Here is a 20,854-nt window from a genome sequence, read left to right as displayed (position 1 = left end):
AAGCCCTTCATCAGGAATGGCCTGAGGCTGGAATTGAACCCAGGTCCCTGGCGCTGTGAGGCAGCAGTGCTAACTACTGATTCACTGTACTGCCAGGAAGTCATGCCTCATGAACTTGATTGAGATTTTTGAAGAAGTAACGAAGAGGATTGATGAGGGCAGAGCGGTGGACATGATCTATATGGAGTTTTGGAAGGCATTCGACAAGGTTCCTCATTGTAGACTCGTTAGCAAGGTTAGATCACATAGATACAGGAAGAACTAGCCATTTGGATACAAAACTGTCTCGAAGGTAGAAGAAGAAAATGAGGACTGCAGTTGCTGGAGATCAGAGCTGAAAATGTGTTGCTGGAAAAGCGCAGCAGGTCAAGCAGCATCCAAGGAGCAGGAGAATCGACATTTCGGGCATGAACCCTTCTTCAGGAATGAGGAAAGTGTGCCAAGCAGGCTAAGGTGGGGAGGAGGGACTTGGGGGAGGGACGTTGGAAATGCTTCACCTTCCTAACCTGCAATCTTCTTCCTGACTTCTCTGCCCCACCCACACTCTGGCCTATCACCCTCATCTTATCACCTTAACCTCCTTCCACCTATTGCATTTCCAATGGCCCCAATGCTTTTCCAGCAACACATTTTCAGCTCTGATCTCCAGCAACTGCAGTCCTCATTTTCTTCTTCTACCTTCGAGACAGTTTTGTATCCAAATGGCTAGTTCTTCCCGTATCTATGTGATCTAACCTTGCTAACGAGTCTACAATGAGGAACCTTGTCGAATGCCTTCCAAAACTCCATATAGATCATGTCCACCGCTCTGCCCTCATCAATCCTCTTCAGGACAGGACTTAGGCACTTAATGGTAAGGTCCTGGGGAGTATTGCTGCACAAAGACATCTTGGAGTGCAGGTTCATAGGTCTTTGAAAGTGGAGTCTCAGATAGATAGGATAATGAAGAAGGCATTTCATATGCTTTCCTTTACTGGCCAGAGCATTGAGTATAAGAGTTGAGAGTTGATGTTGCAGCTGTACAGGACATTGGCTAGGCCACTTTTGGAATGTTGTGTATAATTCTGGTCTCCCTCCTATAGGAAGGATGTTGTGAAACTTGAAAGGATTCAGAAAAGATTTGGAGGGATATAGCCAGGGTTGGAGAATTTCACCTATAGGAAGAAGCTGAATAGGCTGGGGCTGATTTCCCTGAAAGCTCATACCTCAACTTCCTAAGCTCCAGTGAAAAAGGTACCAGATTATTCAGTCTTTTTTTATAATTCAAACCCTCCACTCCTAGTAACACCATGGTAAATCTCTTCCAAACCCAAAAGATATGCAGGTTAGATGAATTGGCTGTGCTAAATTGCCCATGGCCTCAGGGATGTGTAGATTAGGTGCATTAGTTATATAAGATAATAGGGCAGAGGAATGGCTCTGGGTAGATTACTCTTCCAAGTGTCAGTGTACAAAGTTAAAACTCACACAACACCAGGTTATAGTCCAACAGGTTTATTTGGAAGAACTAGCTTTCAGAGCACTGCTCCTTCATCAGGTGGTTGTACAACTAGCTCCGAACATTAGTGCTTCCAAATAAACCTGTTGGACTATAACCTGGTGTTGTGTGATTTTTAACTATGCACATCCAGTCCAACACCGGCATCTCCAAATCATGACAAGTGTTGGTGTGGAATTGTTCAGTCAAAGGGTCTGTATTCACACTGTAGGAATTCTATGATTCTATGTGGAAACTTGTCAAAAGCTTTGCTAAAGTCAAAGTAAAAAATGTTTACCGCTCTGCCCTCAATCATTTTGGTTGTTTCCTCAAATTTGAGAGACATGATTTCCCTAGCATAAGACCATACTGACTATCCCTGATCATTCCTTGCTTCTCCAAATGCATATAAATTCAATTTTTCAGAATCCCCTCCAACAGCTTACCCACCACCGAAGTCAGACTCTCAGGTATATAGTTCCCAAAATTTCCTTACATCCTATCTTAAATAAAGGCGCAACATTAACTACTCCCCAGCCAACTGGCATCTCACCAGTTATAAATGATACAAATGTCTCTGCAAGGGTCCTTTCTGAAATAAAGATACTGAACTCTCGTTATCACACTTACCAGATATCCCTTTACCTTGAATAGTCACCTCCAATCAATTTTTGAAAGTTCTTGTCTCATACCATTAAAATTTGATTTACTAAAATTAAAAGCTTTAACTTTTATGGATGATTAATCCTTTTGCATAAATATTTTAAAACTAATAGTATTATGATAGCTCGACCCAAAGTGTTCCCCTACCATCACTTCAGACACTTGCCCTGCCCTATTACTCAATCACATTAAATCTAAAAAGAAGCAGCTTTCAATAGCACCTTAGATATAAAATAAACTACCTTTCTTTACCCAAGAATTACATTTGGCATACAAAGCTTCTTTTAAAATATTAAACATTTAAATAAAATCAACCAGTTAACGGAACAACTGACTTACAAACAATTTCTTCTTAAGCAATCCAGCAGATATGGAAAATAAAGAGCATGAAAGCATGGGTAGGGTTAAAGCATGAAGACCGCTGGCAATCTGTGTTCTGTGGAAGGCAGGATGGGATAACCATAGTGAAACATTCTTACACCAATTAGCAAAGTAAGGTTAAGTCTGAAAGTTCACTATGGCGAGATGAGATAACTCAAGTAATAAAGCAAGTTTCTCTGTTAAGTGTTATTATGACAGGATTGAGACAATAAATATTTGGGACATGACATTAAAATATCTAATTAATAGTTAGTAGAGACAAGAGACTATTGTAATAGATGGAATAGCTAAATATCTATCATGGCAGGTTAGTCTGCGATGGAAGATCACTGTTGCAAAGTTACAATAAATATCTAACCGTGACATTACAATAACATTAAATAGAATGTACAACTGAAGAGGTAATGGGAACTAACATCAATGGTTTATTGTGTAACTCGAGTGAGTTACTTTGATTAATATAGTTGGACATGCTGATAAGCTAACAGAAACATGATAAAAAAAATAAAAGAATCCACGGACCCTGAGGTTTGGAGGCATTCAAGAATTTGCTTTCTGAGTGTCACGGTTTTTTGTTTGCTAATAAAAGACCTACTTCTTGAAGAACTCTCTGCATCTCCTGGTGGTTCTCTATATTTTCTCCACAACAAATTTGGCGCTGCGAACAGGGTCATGCAGAGACCCACCTGGAGAGAGGACAGCAGTAACAGAGCGCTTCTTGGTCCACTGGGGGCATTCCCGAGACTGACAGAATAATGGTACCCAACAAAAAAAGGTTCGCATTTTTGCTATGAATTCGGACTATATTCTGTTGGCTTCGAGTGGTCCTTGGGGACTCAGAGGTGCGGGAACCTGCCGGAAGGTCTCTCCAATCCATGGTCCAAAGACGAGGGGCAAATTGCTGCTGAAGGTGACGTGGAAAATTGGTCAAGAAAACTGCACAGTGGGGTAAGGGGTGAGTAAGAATAGAAAGTAGCAATTGTTGACTAAAAATTCCACATGGTCTATATAGGACCCTATAGATAGATAGATGGATAGAGCTGAAATATAAGACCCTGTAAATAGATAGGGCAGAATAAAGAAGGGATAATTGTTTTATAAGATTCTATAGATAGATAGGGCAGAATAAATAAGGGGAAATTGTTTTACTGGAAGCGCTGACAGACCTGTTTAGAAAGCCGGCAGATTGATAGTGGATGATTAAAAGTAAAATAACAGAGAATAGCCATAGTGTTATACTTTTACTAGACTGTTAAGTATTTTAGATAAGGCCTGTAAGAAAATTACATTTTGGAAATGAACAAAGCGTCTGCTTAAGTAAGGTTCTGGCTGAGAAAGATTGGTGTGTGTGTGTGTGTGTGTGTGTGTGTAAACAGCTGTGGCTTGCAGAATGTTTCTGTGTGCATGTGAGAGAGAGAGAGAGAGAGTGTTTATAGTTTAATCATTCGGTGGCACAGTGGTTAGCACTGCTGCCTCACAGCGCCAGGGACCTGGGTTCAATTCCCACCTCAGGCGACTGACTGTGTGGAGTTTGCACGTTCTCCGGGTGCTCCGGTTTCCTCCCACAGTCCAAAGATGTGCGGGTCAGGTAAATTGGCCATGCTAAATTGCCCGTAGTGTTAGGTAAGGGGTATATGTAGGGGTATGGGTGGGTTTCGCTTCGGCGGGTCGGTGTGGACTTGTTGGGCCAAAGGGCCTGTTTACACACTGTAAGTAATCTAATCAAATCTGATTGTATGCATAATTGTTTTTTGGTGATTAAACGTTTGTGTTTTGTTTCCCTGGAGCTCGAAATCCAAGGGTATTTTGATTTTATTTTGCACTGTAAGAACTTAAGATAGTTTTTTTGAGAGAGAAATTTCTCAAGAAACCGTTAGTGATTGATACATTTTGAAGGTGGAGTGTTAGATTGGATTAGAACATAGAACATAGAACATAGAAAAATACAGCGCAGTACAGGCCCTTCGGCCCTCGCTGTTGCGCCGACCAAAGTCTACCTAATCTACACTAGCCCAATAATCTCCACATGCTTATCCAATGCCCGCTTAAATGGCCATAAAGAGGGAGAGTTCACCACTGCTACTGGCAGGGCATTCCATGAACTCACAACCCGCTGAGTAAAGAATCTACCCCTAACATCTGTCCTATACCTACCACCCCTTAATTTAAAGCTGTGTCCCCTAGTAACAGCTGACTCCATTAACAGAAAAAGATTCTCAGTGTCTACCCTATCTAAACCCCTAATCATCTTGTACACCTCTATCAAATCTCCCCTAAACCTTCTTTTCTCCAATGAGAACAGCCCCAAGTGCCTCAGCCTTTCCTCATACGATCTTCCTACCATGCCAGGCAACATCCTGGTAAACCTCCTCTGCACTCGTTCCAATGCCTCCACATCCTTCCTATAGTATGGCGACCAAAACTGCACACAATACTCCAGATGAGGCCGCACCAGAGTCTTATACAACTGCAACATGACCTCAGGACTCTGGAACTCAATTCCTCTACCAATAAAGCCCAGTACACCATATGCCTTCTTCACAGTTAGGTTGAATGAATGAGATTAGATTGTTTGTATTAACTACCTGCAATTGAGGACGTTTAGAAATTGATAGATAGGGAAGCAACAATTGTAAGTTATAAAGTTAGGAATTGCTCATACTATTGAACAAATCACCGGACTTGCATGGTATGAGGAAGTGATTTATGAGAGCGAAGATAATACATTAGTTGGACTGAAATATATCGTAGGATGGATAAAGGGACTGCAGTTGAGATACTCAGTAAGAAATTTCCAGTGGCAAGAAATGATGTAAAAATTTCTGAGAAATGGGAAAAAAGAACTGAGGATTTATTGACCAAATGGCCAAAAGAAGGTACCTTTGATATACATATGTGCAATGAGATGGAAGGATTAATTAAGAACTATAAGCCGAAAGATAAATCTAAAAATAGAAACCAAAAAAGGGAGCAGAAGATGGAAATACTGAAACTTTTAAGGAAAGAGGATGATGAACTGAAGGTAGCTTGTCAGACACCTGTGGTGACTAGGAAAGTTGCAAAAGAACAAGCTGAGCAGTTACAGGAAACAGAAAAGCAGGAATCAGCACCCCCTCTATGGCCAGATGTGGAGGAGTTGAATAGACCTCCTCCCTACTTGAATGAAGAGGCATTGAAGCAGATTCCAGTAATATAGGGAACAGTAGAAATAGATGGACAGTTAGAATGGGATAGAAGTGTGGAAGACAAAAATGAACTGAGGGAAAGAAGAGGAAGAGAGAAAATGGACAGGCAGGAGCCAATAGAAGAGCTATATGATGAGAGCAAGAAAAGCTGAAACATGAGATTAGTGTGCTGCGTGGGCTAAGGGAGCAAAAAGCAATTGAGGAATACTCATTGCGATATGAAAGGAGGGCTGAAGAGAAAAGCTGTGAAAGTGACGCAAAACAAGCAGAAAGGGATGATGAGAGACAAGGAAAGAAAAAGACCCCAGTACCTAAATAATGGGAGGAATTAGAAATAGCATCATGCTCTGCGCCCGAGGGGGATTTATTGAGAAGTAGTGTTAATAAAGGGAAAAAGGGCCAACAGGGAAGGATGCTACCGCTCCTTAGAAAAGAGGGGAGAAACCCACAATACATTCATTGGGGAACTCAGGATCTGGAACGGCTGAAGAATGCGCTATCCAGTTTACATGAGGGAGCAGAAAAGTGGATCAGGGCTTTTGAAGATGAAACCACAGACGATTGCTGGCTCTAGGAGACTTGAAGGCGCTGCTGGTGAGGTTGGTAGAGCTCCCGAAGTTAAAGGAAATAATGGTCCGAGCCTGTTTGAAAAATGTGGCAGACAATACAATGATTGATGGGGTTGGGTTTGATCAAGTGAGACAGAATGTATGGCAGGCCTTAAGAGACTATTACCCACCCAAAATCGACCCGCAGGCTCTGAGAGGGGATCCACTTGAAGAAAGTGAAAACCGGCTGCCTACTTGGAGAAACAGTTAAAGAAGTGGAGACTGGAAACAGGGCAAGACATAGAAACTAATCAGTTATAGAGTCATAGAGATCTACAGCATGGAAACAGACCCTTCCGTCCAATCGTCCATGCCGACCAGATATCCCAACCCAATCTAGTCCCACCTGCCAGCACCCGGCCCATATCCCTCCAAACCCTTCCTAGTGATATACCCATCCAAATGCCTCTTAAATGTTGCAATTGTACCAGCCTCCACCACATCCTCTGGCAGCTCATTCCATACACATACCACCCTCTGCGTGAAAAAACTCCCCCTTAGGACTCATTTATATCTTTCCCCTCTCACCCTAAACCAATGCCCTCTAGTTCTGGACTCCCCGACCCCAGGGAAATGACTTTGTCTATTTATCCTATCCATGCCCCTCATAATTTTGTTAATTTCTATAAGGTCACTTCTCAGTCTCCGACGCTCCAGGGAAAACAGCCCCAGCCTGTTCAGCCTCTCCCTGTAGCTCAGATCCTCCAACCCTGGCAACATCTTTGTAATTCTTTTCTGAACCCTTTTGAGTTTCACAACATCTTTCTGACAGGAAGGAGACCAGAATTGCACGCAATATTCTAACAGTGGCCTAACCAATGTCCTGTACAGCTGCAACATGACCTCCCAACTCCTGTACTCAACACACTGTCCAATAAAGGAAAGCATACCAAACGCCTTCTTCACTATTCTATCTATCTGCAACTCCACTTTCAGGGAGCTATGAACCTGCACTCCAAGGTCTCTTTGTTCAGCAACATTCTACAGGACCTTACCATTAAGTGTATAAGTCCTGCTAAATTTGCTTTCCCAAAATGCAGCACCTCGCATTTGTCTGAATTAAACTCCATCTGCCACTTCTCAGCCCATTGGCCCATCTGATCAAGATCCTGTTGTAATCTGAGGTAACCTTCTTCGATGTATACTACACCTCCAATTTTGGTGTCATCTGCAAACTTACTAACTGGGCCTCTTATGCTTGCATCCAAATCATTTATGTAAATGATAAAACGTAGAAAACCCAGCACCAATCCTTGTGGCATTCCACTGGACACAGGCCACCAGTCTGAAAAACAACCCTCCACCACCACCCTCTCTGTCTTCTACCTTTGAGCCAGTTCTGTATTCAAATAGCTAGTTCTCCCTATATTCCATGAGATCTAACCTTGCTAATCAGTCTCCTATGGGGAATCTTGTCGAACGCCTTACTAAAGTCCACATAGATCACATCTACTGCTCTGCCCTCATCAATCCTCTTTGTTACTTCTTCAAAAAACTCAATCAAGTTTGTGAGACATGATTTCCCACGCACAAAGCCATGTTAACTATCCTGAATCAGTCCTTGCCTTTTTAAATACATGTGCATCCTGTCCCTCAGGATTACTTCCAACAACTTGCCCATCACTGGTTCAGACTCACGGGTCTATAGTTCCCTGGCTTATCTTTACCGCCCTTCTTAAACAGTGATACCACGTTTGCCAACCTCCAGTCTTCTGGCACCTCACCTGTGACTATTGATGATACAAATATCTCAGCGAGAGGTCCAGCAATCACTTCTCTAGCTTCCCACAGAGTTTTCGGGTACACCTGATCAGGTGCTGGGGATTTATCCACCTTTAACCATTTCAAGACATCCAGCACTTCCTCCTCTGTAATCTGGACATTTTGCAAGATGTCACCATCTATTTCCCTACAGCCTATATCTTCCACATCCTTTCCCACAGTAAATACTGATGCAAAATATTCATTTAGTATCTTCCCCATTTTCTGTGGCTCCACACAAAGGCCACATCTTTGAGGGACCCTATTCTCTCCCTAGTTACCCTTTTGTCCTTAATATATTTGTAAAAACCCTTTGGATTCTCCTTAATTCTATTTGCCAAAGCTATCTCATGTCCCCATTTTGCCCTCCTGATTTCCCTCTTAAGTATACTCCTACTTTCTTTATACTCTTCTAAGGATTCACTTGATCTATCCTGTCTATACCTGACATATGCTTTCTTCTTTTTCTTAACCAAACCCTCAATTTCTTTAGTCATACAGCATTCCCTATACCTACCAGCCTTTCCTTTCACCCTGACAGGAATATACTTTCTCTGGATTCTTGTTATCTCATTTCTGAAGGCTTCCCATTTTCCAGCCATCCCTTTACCTGCGAATATCTGCCTCCAATCAGCTTTTGAAAGTTCTTGTCTTTTTTTTAAAGATATTTTTATTAGAAATTTAACATTTTTACAAGCTTACAAAAATAAACAAAACTCTCAAATACAAACATTGATATACAATTAAATCAAATATACAATAATCAAAATTTAACAAAGGAAAAGAAAAAAAATACCGAAATAGAAAAAAAAACAAAACTCAACTTTCTACTAATATATTTAAGTCTCTTACATGCTCGGAATGTATTAACATCAAATGTAATAAAACCCATATTCGTGCGGGATTCCTCTCCTAAGGGGCCCCGGAGCAGCCAGGTTTGTAATCTCCATTAAATAAAAGCCCTTGTTAGGATGGCCGAAATATCTGTATTTATGTAATTCAAGAAGGGCTGCCATATTTTATAAAATAATTCAGTCTTTCTGTGCACCATATTTGTAAGGAAGTCAAGGGGAATACATTCCATAATTAATCTGTGCCAATTTGAAAGTCCAGTGGGGCCCTCAGCCACCCAGTTCACCAAAATATTTTTCCTTGCACAGAAAGAGAGAATAGAAAATAGTCTCTTCCCATGCATATCCAGGGAGGGAAAGTTCGAAAAGCCCAAAAGGAGGGTCTGGCTATGACACCCACTTAGGGTCTACTCTAATTTCCGCTCCTAAAATTTCTGTCAGGGTACTTGCTACTTTAGTCCAATATCTACGGATCTTATGACAAGTCCATAGGCAATGTACAAGAGTGCCCACCTCTATTTTGCATTTGGGACACGTTGGAGATGCTCCTGCCTTAAATTTTGCCAATCGAACCAGTGCTATATGGGCCCTATGAAGTATCTTCAGCTGGATAGCCTGGGTTCTGTTACAGAAAGTAATTCTTCTAGCATTTTCCCAAATATCATTCCACATTTCTATAGAGATTTCTAGTCCCAAATCCTGATCCCATGTTTTAAGCAGATTGTCCATATCTCCCGATATTTCATCATGTAGTAAATGATAAATAGTACTGACGGAGAATACCCCCACTGGTCGTAGGACATTACATTCTCTATCTGATTTATAAAGACTATCTAATAACGTAGTCTTCTTCTGTATATAATCTCGAATTTGGAAGTACCGAAAGAGGTCTCCATTAAGTAATCCGAATTTCTGACGCAGCTGTTCAAAAGACATCAGGACCCCATCTTTAAATAGGTCCCCTAAACATGAGATACCCCTGGATCTCCAGAGTTTAAAAGTGGCATCTGTAAACCCCGGTTGGAATCCCCATGCTCCTACTATCGGTGCATAGGGGGATGTTTTATGTAAATTACCCTCATTTTGCCGCATTATATTCCAAGCCTTAATTGTGTTTTTTATAGGGTTTATGGGGTTTTTACAGTGATCTGTAATGATTTTCCTCTTGTCTGAAAATAAGAGGTTAATAAGTGGGTATTTTACTTGAGAGGCCTTGATGTCCAGCCAGATTGATTGTGGATCAGACAAGACCCAATCAGCTATGTAACTTAATAGGGAACTTAACTGATATTTCCTAAAGTCTGGGAAGTCCAGTCCTCCCCTTGCCTGTGGAAGCTGTAACTTCTTCAGCTTAATGAGGGGACGTCTATGATTCCAGAAAAAGGAACCCAGCCAGCCATATAATTTACTTAGAGCCATCCTTGGCAGCATCACTGGGAGCATTCTCATAGGATATAGGAGATGGGGCAGAACATTCATTTTAATTAGTGCTATTCTACCCAACCAGGAAATTGGAAGGTCTCCCCATCGCTGAAGGTCCTGCCTTATCCTTTCCAGTAATTGCACAAAATTAGCCTTATACAACTGACCAAATACTGAAGTAATAAAAATACCTAAATATAAGAAGCCCTCCAGGGACCAACGAAAGGGAAAAAGGGATCCGTCCACTAAGTGGGTGTCATAGCCAGGCCACCCATTGGCATAGCCTCCGATTTTGAAAAATTAATTTTATAGCCTGAGAATGCACTAAATGTATTAATAACTTGGATTAGGTGAGGTACGGACATCAGAGGATTACTGAGGAATAAAAGAACATCATCTGCATAAAGGGTAATTTTATGTTTACCTGTACCAATCCTCGGGGCCGTTATATTAGGATCAGTCCGTATAGCTTCTGCTAGTGGTTCATAAATAAAAAAATAAAAAACTGTTTCTAAATAAAAAAAATATAAAACGTACCTAAGTGGAGATTTTCCCCCTTGTTCCCAGGGGGTGTCACTTCCTCTCCAAAAGTCCATCTTATCCTTGGCCAACCAATGCCCCACCCTTGACCCAGGTGTTCCTCAATAAAATGAGGAGAATTCAAATATAATACAAAGCTCGAGTTAACAGTGAGCACCCTCCCTCCGCCCACACCAACACCTGGATATATTTGGGAATGTTAATACCATATATAAATATATAACTATAAAATTACAATCTCAACAAGTAATAATTAAATATAATAATACAAAATAACAAGGGAGAAACAACCCTGCTCCTAAAGACAGAGGTAAAATAGAATAAAGTAACCATCTCCCCCCACCAACATTAACCAAACGCCCCAACTGATATATATATATATATATATATATACACACACACATACATATACATACACACATATACATACCCACATATATACATAAAGTAATAAAAGAAAACAACCCCAAGGGGGGGGGAGAAAATCAAATCCCTCTCCACGCTCCCCATGATAATATTAAACAATAAGGTAAGAAAAAAGAGAAAAAAAGGGGGGGATATAGACCAAAGTGGGGGGAAAGGCAAACCAACATCCACTATCTCTTACAGTTTATCTAAGAGAGTCCAAGAATTCCTTAGCCTTTTCTGGTGATCCGAAATTATATATAGATCCTTCTTGGTTAAAGTGTAGCGTCGCTGGACAGCGTAAGGAGTACTGAATATTTAAGTCCCTTAAATGCTTCTTCGCCTCATCGAATGCCTTCCTCTTTCAGACCAGAGCTGGGGAAAAGTCCTGGAATAGCATGATCTTGGATCCTTTATAGATCATGGCTTGGGGATCTTTTCCAAGATTTCTAGAGGCTTCTAGGAGCATCTGTCTCTCCCTATAGCTCTGCAGCCAGAACAGGACCGGGCGTGGGCGCTGGTTCGAGCCGGGCCCACGTATTGCAACCCAGTAGGCCCATTCCACCCTTACCTGGCCTGATCCAGCATGCAGATTTAAAATCTGTGGCAGCCACTGCTCCAGGAATGCTGTAAGCTGGCCTTCCTCTTCCCGTTCGGGAAGGCCCAGCAAACGAATATTTTTTTCGACGACCTCGATTATCGAGGTCATCAATATGATTTTCTAAGGTCCGGACTCGCTGTTCGAGAGTCCAGACCTGATCCACAGCCGATTGCGCTGTAGTCTCGGAGGTCGCGGCCTTTAACTCTGCCCGTCCGACTCGGCACTCGAGTCCCTGGATGTCTCAGCCGTGCTTCTGCAGCGCGGCCGAGAGTGATTCCCATCGATTTCGGGACTCCTCGATAAAGGCATCGATCTTCGCGTCCAGCTTGGTGATCATCTCCACAAGGCTTGTTACCGTCGGTAAGTCCCCCGGGTCGGCTGTGGACGCCTCTGCTGCAGCTGAAGAGGGAGAGGGTGGGGGAGGGGGTCCTGCTTGTTGAGAGCTGCGGGCTTCCTTCCCTTTGGTCATTTTTCACTAAATATTAGACTAAATGTAATACTAAGCAACTATTTAAATTTAACAGCTATTATGCATGATTTGGTGAGTGTGGTGGGGGTGGGTGACCCACTTTACCCAAGTCTTGGGAAAAGCACTATAGACTCAGACTTGCTGGGTCGCCGCCATCTTGGATCCCCCGAAAGTTCTTGTCTAACACCGTCAAAATTAAAAAATCACACAACACCAGATTATAGTCCAACAGGTTTAATTGGAAGCACACTAGCTTTCGGAGCAATCAGGTGATTGAGGAGAGCTCGATCGTAACACAGAATTTATAGCAAAAATTTGCAGTGTGAAGTAACTGAAATTATACATTGAAAAATTGATTGTCTGTTAAGTCTTTCATCCGTTAGAATACAGTGATAGTTTCACTTGTTTCATGTGTAAATCACAAAACCCTTTTTTTTTAAAGTTGCATTCTCGGGTTAGCTGTTAACAATGGTGATAGCTAGACAATATGTTGAAGGTGTTAGCCCCCTGTGTTCTCTGTCTATGACCTGATGTTTAGATTGATTCTGTGAGAAACAAAGCTCACTCACTTCAATAATTTCAGTCCGAGACAAGATCTGAATCAGTAGTGTCAATTATTTCACACTTGCAAGGCAGGGACAAAACACATGGAATTCAACAAATACTCGATATTTATATAATTTGGTTCCTACATTTTTTTTCTTATTTCATTGTTTTCCCCCCCTGTTTACATCCTCCACTTCCCTAAGACCGGTACCCATCACTCCTGTTTATCTCTTGTCTTATCCAGCCTTGTCTGTGACAAAAATGCTTATTCCTGTTCTCACAAGGCCATTTGACCTCATCCCATCCATTGCTCACCATTATCTACTCCCTCCATCTGTGCTGCCCCTCACAGCGTCTTATCACTAAGCCCTTTTAATTGGGGTTTGTTCCTGTGTTTCTGTAAAAGTGGGAAACAAATTTTTATACCTACTGTTTATATGGGCATATTTAGTTTAACTGCCTCTCTTCACGGCATTTTATCTAGTGCCTGTATTTCTACCATTGTCTTATAGTCAATGTATGCAAGTTTCTTTCTTGTATACATTTTTAGCTAATACAAAAAATATTATGCATTTCCTCCACATAGTTCCGTCTCAGTTCCTGGCTGAAACAATTACACACTGATGTGAGCTCACTTATTTTTATATAATCAATTATAATTGCAGAATTACAGAAGTAACATTAATTTACCTATATCCCACAATTCTAATCTAAAAAGTGAGATAACAGAGTTTTACATAAATTCATGCAGTTTTTGAGCTCAGAGTTCTACATGAATGTATGCAGTTTTTGAGCAAAGCGCAATGTAACTCTGCAAGTACAAATTCACCACACAAAATATATGTGTGCATGTGGGTCTTAGACTGTCTGTGTGTGTATGTGTGTGTGTGTGTGTGTGTGTGTGTGTGTGTGTCTGTCTGTCTGGGGTGGGGGTTGTGAGTGTGAGAAAGTGTGTGTGTATATGTGTGTAGTGAGCGCAGAGTGTCTTAAGTCTGTGAGGGGGTGCACTGTGAATGTGTGAGTGTGGAAGTGTGGGTGTCTGTGTGTGCGTCCATGTGTATGTGAGAGTGTGTGTGTGTAGGAATATCTGTGTGTGTGTGTAGTGCAGTGGTGATCACCTGTAATGTGACATGAACCCAAGGTCCCGGTTGAGGCCTCAACCGGGACCTTGGGTTCATGTCACATTACAGGTGATCACCATTGCACCACACACACATGGATATTCCACACGCACACGCTCTCACATACACACGGGCACAGGTACACACAGATGCGCACACAGACACCCACACACACCCTTATGGACACACACACTCCCACATGCACCCCCTCACAGACTTCAGACACTCTGCACTCACCACACACACACACAAACACACACACACACACAAACACACACACACACTTTCTCACACTCACAACCCCCATGCCCAGCTAGACGGCTGGAGGCTGGAGGAAGTGCGCCAGCTGGAGGAAGAGAGCCTCATCTTCCGCCTAGGAACCCTCCAACCACAAGGGATGAACTCAGATTTCTCCAGTTTCCTCACTTCCCCTCCCCCCACCTTGTCTCAGTCAAATCCCTCGAACTCAGCACTGCCTTCCTAAACTGCAATCTTCTTCCTGACCTCTCCGCCCCCACCCCTCTCCGGCCTATCACCCTCACCTTGACCTCCTTCCACCTATCGCATTTCCAACGCCCCTCCCCCAAGTCCCGCCTCCCTACCTTTTATCTTAGCCTGCTGGACACACTTTCCTCATTCCTGAAGAAGGGCTCATGCCCGAAACGTCGATTCCCCTGCTCTTTGGATGCTGCCTGACCTGCTACGCCTTTCCAGCAACACATTCAGCTCTGAACTCCAGCATCTGCAGTCCTCACTTTCTCCTTTCATAAGTCAGTCTGTCATCAAAATATGGGGGTGTATACCCTGTGGATCGGGAGACAGTGTTGCATACCATCATGAGGACGAATGGAAGTGCTGTGTCCTATGTTTTATTTTTCTGCTGTGCCTTCTTCCTAATTATCCCTTCAAGGGATATTTCATCCTTTCCATGATCCCACTAGATTGGGAATTTCTGCTTGATACTAAGCTTAGCCATCATTGGGGTGGCATAGTGGCTCAAGAGGTTAGCACTGCTGCCTCACAGCACCAGGAACCCGGGTTCGATTCCACTCTCGGGTGACTGTGTGGAGTTTGCACATCCCCGTATCTGCATGGGTTTCCTCTGGGTGCTCCCACAATGTGCAGGTCAAGTGAATTGGTCATGCTAAATTGCCCATACTGTTGGGTGCATTAGTTGAGGGTAAATGAAGGGTAGGGTAATGGGTCTGGATGGGTTACTCTTAGGAGGGTTGGTGTGGACTTGTTGGGCCAAATATCCTGTTTCCACACTGTAGGGAATCTAATCTAATCACATTCTGCATGACTAGGCTGATGAACTGGGTTCCCAGATCTGACTCGATACTATGGGGTAGACCCTATCTTGTAAATACTTGTTGCATTAGGATTTGCGTGATTGTTTTGGCTGTCCTTGTCCTAACGAGAAAAGCCTCGACCCATTTTGTGAAGGTGTCTCTGATGATTAGAATGTAGGTAAATTCATTCCCACACAGTGAAAGCACAGTGGCTCAGTGTTTAGCTCTGCTGCCTCACAGCGTCAGGGACCTGGGTTTAATTCCAGTGTTGGGCAACTGTCTGTGTGAAGTTTGCACATTTTTCCCTGTGTCTGTGTGGATTCCGTCCGGCTGCTCCAGTTTCCTTCCACAGTCCACAGATGCATAGGTTAGGTGAATTGGCCATGCTAAATTGCCTGTAGTATTCAGGTGAAGTGTAGGGGAATGAGTCTGGGTGGGATACTCTTCAGAGGGTTGGTGTGGACTTGTTGGGCCATTTTGTGGTGGCTTCTAACTTTAATTATGCCATATAATTATTCCACTGGCAGCCTGAGGATGCACTTTAATAAGGGAACTGATGGTAGTGTTTTCCATCAGCAGAAATAAAACCTCTGGCTTCCCATAATTGTAAGAATTCAGTGAAGCTGTTGTACACATACACGCTCTCAGAATATATATCTGCGGATGGAAGGAACACATCAGGGTGGCTGACTACAGACTATGGCTGCTAGTTGAGCCGTCTGGGCACTTAAATGGCTGATAACCTTAAAACTAGTTCAGGTAGTGGCTGTCCTTGAGTCTCGGTCATGTCTATTCCACAGCCGGTGATCTGACTGCCATCCTCCACAGTGGAGAATCCATCTACATAAATTCTGCCGGCTATGGTTATCTTTTTGACTCATTCTTAACCATTTTTCTTGCTCTTTAGGGCCAGTCATATGGGTTTCCTCCATAATTTAGGTGATTGGCTAGGAAGGTGGCCACCTTGGTGCATTTGACTGTGATGTCCCATCCTTGAATTAGTAGAGTCTATTGTGCAGCTCAAATCTGGCTTACTGAGCCATCTTTAATTTGGCCATCCAACAGAAGCTGTATTGAAGTGTGTTCAATTAGTATGGTCAGTAGGTTTAAACCAGTGATAAAGTTGAAGTACTGGACTATTCAAAAGACTGAGGAAGTGTTGTTCGCACATGGAAAATCTTTGTTCCATGGGCTGTAGAACCCTGAAGGCTGACCTTGCTTACCATGCTGCTCTTGTAGTATAACAGCAGCTAACGTCTGGTCAGTGGCTGCAATTTCTAGGGCATATGGTAAGTCAGGGTTGGGAACTAGTAAGGCCGGTGCTGTTGCAAAGGTGTGTTTTAAAGCAGTTTTCTGCTTTGTATGTTGGGCTGTCCAATTCCAGGCAGCATTCTTTTTCAGCAACTATGAGAGTGGTTGCTTTGCTAGTGAACCCATCACTGTGGTTCCAGCAGTATTCCACTAGACCTTGGAAAGATTGGAGTACACTAACATCTTAGGGGAGTGGAAGTTGTTCTATGGTCTCTATTCACTTTTGGTCTATTTCCTTTTTCCCATGGGTGACTATTATTGCTAAGTTTGTAACCCTAGGCTGTCGAATTTGCACCTTCTTTGGATTTATTTTACATCCTAGCCTGTGTAACAAATCGAGTAATTTATCTAGGAACTGAATGTGCTCTGCTTTGTTTCCATTTGTAGGAGTAAGTCACCTACATACTGTATTGGGCAGTCAGGCCAATATAACCTTTCCAGTCCCTTGCCAATCATCTGTGAAAAATTAAGGGTGAGTTATGAAATCCTTGGGGTGGACAAGTTCAGGTACACTGTTGTTCCTTGAAGGTAAATATGTATTTTTACTGGCAGGACAGATTTAAGGGTATTAACTAGAAACTATTACCAACATCAAGTACTGTGAAGTACTTCAGTTGCGGGGCTTCAACCTTGTGGCTTGGCTCTGCAAGATCGAAATTCATCCATGTCTTCCTGCTCTCCTCGATGGCATGGGAAACTAAAGTTCTAGCCCACTTAGCTGAGTCAGCCTCAGATAACAGACCCCTGTCTAAGCTTTCGTAGAGTCCTGTAAAATACACCCATAAACGACTGGCAAAGGCAGTCAGGTGTTCCCCCTTCTTTTGTCTGAACTTGTTTAACCCGTCCATGGATCTGCCTAATTCTAACCAATTGCCGTTAGGATCGCCTTTTTCATATTGATGAGGGTTCCAAGCCTTACATTTAGTAGGGCCGTGACTGCAGACTGCACAGACTGGCTCAGACACATTATGATGAATTTTACTTCCCCTCTCTCATCTGACCCATGTAAACCCTTCTGCTGCCTGACCCTTTCAAAGAATATAAATGGATCAGCCAATGATTCAAAATCAGGAATCTTTTTCAAGATTTCTACAAACTGTGCCACCATAAATGGAGTGGTGTATGTGATTACTGGAGCCTTGGCATCCCTGACCCGTCTTTCAGTGGTAATCGGGTTCATTGGAACAGGGGGTATCACCAGGAGTGCTGAAGTAGATGACTCCTCTGGGAAGGTTGGGGGTGAACCCCAATCTGCTGTGCACATGACATACTGTGTCTTCCCTGAGTTCATCTCAATCTATCTGTTGTCTTGTTCCTCTCTAACTTCTCCATAAGTGCATATTATTTAATTGTAGACTGAGAGTTGGACTTTTACTTTCTCGATCTCTGGCAGGCACTTAGTGAGTTCTGCAGCTACCTGTTTTTCTCCCTATCAGCCTGGTGTATTACTTCGATTGCTGCTTTCAAATCTGCACATATATTTTTCAATTGCCTTACTTCATTCTCAAAAACCTCTTTAGCTGAAACTGCATACTGGGTATCTTGGAATGTTCTTTCACACTGGGTTTGGAATTGTCCCATCTGCCTGATTTCTCTGCTCTTGAGCTGCATTTTTCAGCTTTAACGACATGATTTCCTTTTTGGCATCCTGTAGTTCCTCATGGATGGTTTGCTGTGTCCTTAATACTTGTCCTAGACAACACATTATTGCTGTGACCTGCTCAAATTTAGAAGCCCTCTTCCACTGAGTTCTCCTAAAATCATCCCAATATTTCTGCCCTAGGGATCTGGTCTCGTTTCATTGTTGCAACAGAATTATGCCCATATGAGCCACTTTTTCTTACTAATATTTTCATTTCCAATATGACACCATCCTCTACACCAGTGCATTTCTCTGCCGTTTTCAAATAAATTGCAGGGTATAGGAGATGGATCAGACTGAAAGTATGGCTTTCGCCGTGTTCCAGTCCTAATCCCACTGGGTAGAAAGTGAGGTCTGCAGATGCTGGAGATCAGAGCTGAAAATGTGTTGCTGGAAAAGCACAGCAGGTCAGGCAGCATCCAAGGAACAGGAAATTCAATGTTTCGGGCATGAGCCCTTCATCAGGAATGAGGAAAGTGTGTCCAGCAGGCTAAGATAAAAGGTAGGGAGGAGGGACAGGACGGTTAGAGGAAGAGCGCCTCATCTTCCACCTGGGAACCCTCCAACCACAAGGGATGAACTCAGATTTCTCCAGTTTCCTCATTTCCCCTCCCTCCACCTTGTCTCAGTCGATTCCCTTGAACTTGGCCTTCTTAGCGCAGTCGGTAGCGCGTCAGTCTCATAATCTGAAGGCCCTGAGTTCATTCCTCGGAGAAGGCAAGTCTATATTTTTTTAGGGCGGCACGGTGGCACAGTGGTTAGCACTGCTGCCTCACAGCGCCAGAGACCCGGGTTCAATTCCTGACTCAGGCGACTGACTGTGTGGAGTTTGCACATTCTCCCTGTGTCTGCGTGGGTTTCCTCCGGGTGCTCCGGTTTCCTCCCACCTTCCAAAGATGTGCGGGTTAGGTGAATTGGCCATGCTAAATTGCCCGTAGTGTTAGGTAAGGGGTATATGTAGGGGTATGGGTGGATTGCGCTTCGGCGGGTCGGTGTGGACTTGTTGGGCCGAAGGGCCTGTTTCCATACTGTAACTAATCTAATCTAAAAAAAAACTCAGCACCGCCTTCCTAACCTGCAATCTTCTTCCTGACCTCTCCGCTCCCACCCCACTCCGGCCTACCACCCTCATCTTGACTTCCTTCCACCTATCACATCTCCATCGCCCCTCCCCCAAGTCCCTCCTCCCTATCTTTTATCTTAGCCTGCTGGACACACTTTCCTCATTCCTGATGAAGGGCTTATGCCCGAAACGCCGAATTTCCTGTTCCTTGGATGCTGCCTGACCTGCTGCACTTTTTCAGCAACACATTTTCAGCTCTAATCCCACCAGGTGTCTACTGACTTTCAGTGTTTTATCTTATCTATCCCAATAAGAATCCCACACACAAACAAAAGAAACAGTAATTTGCTTGATCAGAAGTAAACAACTGTTGGTTTTATTTTTTAAAGAATAGTTCAGTTTAGACCTTTCTAGTCCCTTTGATTTACTTGAATTCCTGGCCTTTGTGTGGGTCAGCTGTCTGCTTATAAACTTGCTCAGGCGAAATCTCAAGGAATATTAAGTTCCACGGGCTGATCTCACAGCAACAAAGTCACCGCTTATTTGAGGTATCTGCTGGGTTACCAATGTTTTGCACATGCCACCTAGTGTGTTTTAAGTCTCATATCCAGCAAAGAAACTGCATGTAAACTCTCAATGATAACAAACAAAAATACTTATTTAACACAATTTAAACTATTATAGTTTGCTATTACACATTATAGTAAAAAATGAGGTCTGCAGATGCTGGAGATCACAGCTGCAAATGTGTTGCTGGTCAAAGCACAGCAGGTTAGGCAGCATCTCAGGAATAGAGAATTCGACGTTTCGAGCATAAGCCCTTCATCAGGAATAAGAGAGAGAGAGCCAAGCCGGCTGAGATAAAAGGTAGGGAGGAGGGACTAGGGGGAGGGGCGATGGAGGTGGGATAGGTGGAAGGAGGTCAAGGTGAGGGTGATAGGCCGGAGTGGGGTGGGGGCGGAGAGGTCAGGAAGAGGATTGCAGGTTAGGAGGGCGGTGCTGAGTTGAGGGAACACATTATAAACTAACAACTTGCACTACAAATCTAATCAACCATTTTGTGCTTTAACTTAACTCTGGATGATCATATACCACCACACTAGATTTTGGCCTTGATCCATGTGGTAATAGTCGACTGATCTTCCCCTGATGGTCCCGAGGTGTCTTCTCTTCTCGGTAGTTGATCTCAAGTTACGACCCCTAGTGTGGTGTTACAGCAATTCAGGTATAAACCTAAAAGTCTTCACGCCTTTTTGGTAGGGTCCTTACTGTTCACAATGGATTGATCAGGCTCAGGACATGAACCATAGAACCAGTCTGATTCAAGATTGGAATACAGACAAACTCTAATTTCATACTTTTAATGCATTGTCTGAGCTGAAATGTCAACTTTTTAAAAGAAAAACCTTATGTTATCTTGGAAATGTGACATGAAAGAAGTTCTGGGATTTATATATTAATGAATCGAAATCTGCAACCCATTCTAAAAGATGAAAGACTTAACAGCAATCTAGGT

At 43.0% G+C, this 20,854-nt stretch overlaps 1 non-coding gene across 1 annotated transcript; it reads left to right on the top strand.

Moving 5' to 3' along the window:
- The first annotated feature begins 18,922 nt into the window (after positions 1 to 18,922).
- Positions 18,923 to 18,995, top strand: trnam-cau (transfer RNA methionine (anticodon CAU)). Its single transcript has one exon. It is a non-coding gene; the product is annotated as a tRNA-Met (tRNA).
- Positions 18,996 to 20,854: the final 1,859 nt, after the last annotated feature.

Source organism: Hemiscyllium ocellatum, chromosome 10 (assembly GCF_020745735.1).
Source record: "Hemiscyllium ocellatum isolate sHemOce1 chromosome 10, sHemOce1.pat.X.cur, whole genome shotgun sequence".
Lineage (NCBI taxonomy): Eukaryota > Metazoa > Chordata > Chondrichthyes > Orectolobiformes > Hemiscylliidae > Hemiscyllium > Hemiscyllium ocellatum.
This window is presented reverse-complemented; position numbering and strand designations above follow the sequence as displayed.